The following is a 6000-nucleotide window of genomic DNA, read 5'->3' as shown; positions in this document are numbered from 1 at the left end:
TCAGACAATACCAATAAAAATAAAAATAATAATAATGCTTGCTTCAAAAAATGGCAGCAAGATATTTCAAAATTTATCTGGAATGGGAAAAGGCCAAGAATAAAGTATAAAATACTTACAGATTTAAAAGAGAGAGCAGGCTTTTCTCTTCCAGATTTTAAAATTTACTATGAAGCAGCATGCCTTACTTGGATTCGGGATTGGATTAAATTGGAAAAAGAGGAGGCAATAGTTAGAAGGACACGATAACAGATTTGATTGGCATTCTGTCAGGTGGTGGTGTGGTTGCTCGAGAGCAAACAGACAAGACTCTGACCTGTCTTTTCCAAGCTTTATTCTTAGTGCAAACTATTTACAGTGAAGAGTGTCGCAAGTTCATGTCTGGCTCAGTCGCTAGCAGAATCTGGGAGTGGCCGGTCCTTGTACCTCCCCCAGCATAACAGTCGCATGACCCCCAGCCTTCTCCTCCCCTCTCTGCACCGAAACCTACTGTGCAGAGTGGGCGCTGGCAAAGGGGTACTTCCCTCCCCTCCACTTTGCTCAGGCTCGGTGTTGAGGCTCTCCCTAGCATCTCCTGGTCCCTGCACCTCCTCCCCACTGGAGGAGGAACTGCTTCGCAAGATCTTCGGAGGTTCCCTATAACACAACTGCCCTTCCACCTCTCGCCTCTGAGCTGATGGCAGTTCCCTGACAGATTCATACCCGTGGTATGGAAAAGTAAAAGTACACAAAGGATTCCACAATTACATAATTAGAAAGTCCCTGATAAGGGTATGGGGAAAATACAAAGAATTACTGGAATCCAAAACTCCGTGGTGGTTGTCACCTATCGAAGCATTATCACTTAAAACGTTAACAATGAAAGGGATATGGCCAACATATAGAGATTTATTAGTAGAACAAGAAGGAAAGTGGAAATTGAAAGATTATGATGAGATAAAGGAACACCTTCAGAGTTGGTTGCATTATAGGCAATTAAATGAAATCTTCGACGAAGATAATAAGAGAGGATTCACTTACACAGTTTCCAAATTCCAAAAGGATATAATTGATGATAATTCTAAATTGTTAAAGAAGGCGTATAATATTCTGTTGGAATGGGAACCTAAAGATGAGGAAGTTAAAGCAGTAATGATCAAGTGGGCACAGGACATAGGTCATAACATACAATTTGAGGATTGAATAAGGCTTTGGAAAGTGAACTTGAAATTTACGGATTGTATATTGTTGAAAGAGAATTATATGAAAATGATGTACAGGTGGTACATTACACCATTAAAACTGACCAAAATGTATAAAACAGAACAGAAGAACTGTTGGAGATTTAAAGAAGAAGGTACATTTTATCACATGTGGTGGGATTGTAAGATTATTCTAAAAAATTGGGAAATGATATATAATGAATTGAAAAAAATGTTCAAAATAACCTTTGTGAAAAAACCAGAAGCCTTTTTGTTAGGTATTCTAGGACAAGAAATGCCAAAGAAAAATTGGACATTATTCATGAACGCTACTACGGCAGCAAGAATTCTAATAGCACAAAATTGGAAGACTGGAGAAACACCATATACAGAACAATGGCAAGAAAAATTGATGAACTATGCAGAACTGGCAAAGTTAATGGACAAACTGCGTGAGAAGGACAATAGTGACTTTGGAAAAGAATGGGAACCCTTTACAACATACTTGCAGAAACAACAACAAAAACACGGACTTGTTGGCAGGATTTATTTCTTTATTTAAATTAATTTTTATTGAAGTTTTCATCTCTACAAAATAACAGAAAGAAAGGTTTACACATATGTACATGTTAGTAACACAAAGCATCCCCCCACCTCACCCCCCATTGGTTCAACATAACTCAAAATGTGAGTTAAAATCTGACTTCCTTCCATCGTTGCTTAACCTTAATTCTATAGCTTATCTTTACAGTTGTGTTGTTATATTGTATTTGACAAATATTCTGATTTTACTTGCATTTGTAACCTTTCCCCCTTACAAACTTTGTTCTTTACATATCAATATTTCTGTACCGGAGCAGTGTTTTTTCATATATTCATTCACGCAACTCCATTCTTTTATTAAATTTTGATTTGTTTGACCTTGATAGCTGCCATCATTTTGGCCAATTCAAGAAATTCAGTAAGTTTGATTTGCCAATCTATTATTGTGGGTATTTTGTCTCCCTTCCGGTTCTTTGCTATAAGAACTCTTGCGGCAGCGGATGCGTATAAGAATATCCTTTTCTTATTTATGGGGGATGTCATTTGTTATTAATCCCAGAAGATACGCTTCTGGTTTCTTGTTGAATTATTTTGTATCCATATTCTTCTTTTTTACCGATATCGTCTCTACTGGGGATACCCACCAGGACATCTTAGGCTCTAATAATCTGTGATACCTGTCCCAGACCTTATATAATGAGTTTCTAACTATATGATTTAAAGAATCCTTACGCAATGCCACTTTGTTGTAATTAAGTAGGCATGCCAGCCAAACCTCGTATTCCAGCCTTCTAGGTCTAGAATGTCTGCCTTTTTCAATGTTATCCAGTCTTTTAACCAGTTGAGGCATGCTGCCTCATAATAAATCTTCAGATCAGGAAGACCAAAGCCCCCTCTTTCTTTTTCTCAGTTAATAATTTATACTTGATACGAGGTTTTTTCCCTTGCCATAAGAATTTTACTATGTCTTTCCTCCATATGTTGAAACAGTCCATTTTGCTTATTATTGGTATCGTTTGGAAAAGAAACAATGATTTTGGTAATATACTCATTTTTATGGCTGATATTCTGCCCCACAGAGATAAATTTAATCTTGACCAAATTTCCATATTTTTTTCACCTCTCTCCAGGTTTTATTATAATTATCTTCGAATAAGCTTATGTTTTCCATCATCATTTGTATTCCTAGGTATTTTACTTTCTTTGCTATTTGTATCCCAGTCTTGTCCTCAAGTTCCTTTTCCTCACGATCACTCATGTTTTTTACCATTAATTTTTTTTTTCTTTATTCAGCTTGTAGCCCGAGACCTTGCCAAAGTCTCATTTTACCCAATAGTTTTGCAATACTTTCCTTTGGATTCTCTACCATTAATATCAAATCATCCACAAATGCCCGCAGTTTGTATGATCTGTTACCCAAATTTATTCCTTTTATATCCTGATCCAGTTTTATCTCTTGATTTAGCACTTCCAGTACTAATATGAAAAGTAATGGGGAAAGAGGGCATCCCTGCCTGGTCCCCTTTTCAATATCAAAATATTTGGTCATTTCCCCATTAATTATTAAATTTGCTGTTTGCCCCTTATATATCGCTTTTAACCCTTTTATAAATTGTTCTCCCATGCCCATTTTTTCTATAACTTTTTCTATGAATTTCCATGATACATTGTCGAACGCTTTTTCACCATCTATAAATATAAAGGCCACTTTTTTATTCGGTCTCAGCTCCAGATATTCTATTACATTTATTACTATTCTTATGTTATTGCTGATTTTCCTCTCTGGTAAAAACCCCGCTTGCTCTTCATTAATGTAGTCTTTTAAAACCAGTATGTCTGCGTAGATTTTATAATCAATATTAAGTAGTGAAATTGGTCGATAATTATTGATGTTCTCTTTGTTTTGTCCTTGTTTAGGTATCACTAAAATGTGCGCTTGTTGCCAAGTATCTGGTGTTTTTCCTTCTTCCATTATCTTGTTTATTAGTGTCTTCATCGGTAGTGCTAATGAATCTTCTCGAGCTGGCATGTGATGCTACAAGAACTTCCTCTGCTACAAGAAACTTTTTTCTTTTTTCTTTCTCCCCCCCCCCCCGTTCCTTTGCCATCTGTTTTAGTTCTTTATAGTCCATTGTTTCATGATTATATTTAAGTTTTGCTTGTTTACTGTTAGATGCTTGATTGTTGTTCTCCTGCTATTTAGGTGGTTTTTCTTCCCTGAATGTATGTTATATGGTAGTTCTGTTTAGCTGTGGAATGTTTTGTGGTTTATTTTCCGATTTAATTAATCGGTTAGTCTAATATTATAATAGAAGGTTGACAAATAATGTAATAGTTTCATATAATCAGAGAGGTAGCTGATGATTAGCTGGCTTGTCCTACTCGACTATTAGAGTTTATCGAGTTGTTGCTATTATAAACAGAATAACTAGGCTGCGAAAGAGTAACATCAATGCCATCAATGGAGGATAGTATGAGGCTTGGGATTGCTACCGTGGAGGGGTGAGGAAGGTATGGCGGTGGGGGCAGATTTTATAGGTGAAGGGGATTGAGATATGGATATGCTCATACCCCTTCCAATCTGTGCCCCATCTCGAGGGACGACGGTAGGGTGAGCAAGGATTACTCACCTCCGTCACTGGTGTTGTGCAATGCCAGCTCTATAGGCAGCAAAACTGCCACCCTGTGAGATTTCTTTACCTCACAGGGGGTCGACCTGGGTGCGCGAAGAGGAAACAGTTACCTTACAAGAGATGGCACCCCCGGGTTTCTCTGTCCTCCACCAGTCACGGACTGTGGGCCGAGGGGGGAGGGGTGGCATTATTAAACCGAGAAGATTGTCCTTTCAGGGCTCTACCATCGCCATCGATCCCCGGCATTGAATGTGTTGGCCTAGTGTGGGGTTCCGAGGAGAGCTTGGCTGTCTGCCTGGTGTACCAGCCATCTAGCACACCAGGAGCCACCCTGTAAGGCCTACTGGAGGCAGTGGCCAGCTGGGCCTTGGAGTTCCCTAACCTATTGGTATTGGGGGACTTCAACATCCATGCTGATGCCACTCCCTCCTCACAGGCTCTGGACCTGGTGTCTTCCATGGCGACACTAGGGCTTTCCCAGTTTGTTTCGGGCCCCACACATCAAGCAGGTCACACGCTGGATTTGATCTTTGGTGCAGGCATAGATGTGATCATGTTTCCTTCGATGAAGGTGCCATAGTCTGATCACTACGCTCTGAAAGCCAGGATTGCCTTTCCACCCCCACCCTGCTTAGGTGGCGAGCCGATTTGGGCTCGCCCGCAGAGGCTGATGGACTCTGATAGATTCCGTCAAACCTTGCGGGACCTTGCTCCCCCTGGCGACTCATTGACTGAGCTTGTTGAGGGCTGGAATATCCAGCTCCTGGCAGCCATCGATGAGATCGCACCTAAGCGCCCTCTGCGACCCCGCAGAAACCGGGCTCCCTGGTTTACCGAGGAGCTCCGGAAAATGAAGCGGGACCTCAGACGGCTAGAGCGAGTATGGCAGGGTGCCCGTGACAGAGCTTCAATAACATCTTATAGGGTTTTTATGAAAACCTATGAGATGGCAGTGAAGGCCGCTAAGAAGTCTTACTTCTCGGCCTCCATTGCATCCGCTAGCTCTTGCCTGGTGCAATTATTTAGTATAATTAGGTCTTTAACATCCCTGGAGGGACAGCCAAATTTAAATAACAATTTGACACACAGCTGTGAGGCATTTGCGAGCTTTTTTGCGGAGAACGTCCTGTTGCTCCACCGTGACCTCCCTGCCAATTTGGATACAATAACGGAACTGGAGGCCCCTTGACTGTCCTCGGGTCCAGTGTTGTTGTTGTTTAGTCGTTTAGTCATGTCCGACTCTTTGTGACCCCATGGACCAGAGCACGCCAGGCACTTCTGTCTTGCACTGCCTCCCGCAGTTTAGTCAAACTCATGCTGGTAGCTTCGAGAACACTATCCAACCATCTCGTCCTCTGTCGTCCCCTTCTCCTTGTGCCCTCCATCTTTCCCAACATCAGAGTCTTTTCCAACGAGTCTTCTCTTCTCATGAGGTGGCCAAAGTATTGGAGCCTCAGCTTCAGGATCTGTCCTTCCAGTGAGCACTCAGGGCTGATTTCCTTAAGAATGGATAGGTTTGATCTTCTTGCAGTCCATGGGACTCTCAAGAGTCTCCTCCAGCACCATAATTCAAAAGCATCAATTCTTCGGCGATCAGCCTTTTTTTTGGTCCAGCTCTCACTTCCATACATCACTACTGGGAA

This window comes from Podarcis pityusensis, assembly GCF_964106645.2.
Source record: "Podarcis pityusensis genome assembly, chromosome: W".
Classification (NCBI taxonomy): domain Eukaryota; kingdom Metazoa; phylum Chordata; class Lepidosauria; order Squamata; family Lacertidae; genus Podarcis; species Podarcis pityusensis.
The sequence above is the reverse complement of the archived record's forward strand: the minus strand, read 5'-3'. Positions refer to the sequence as shown.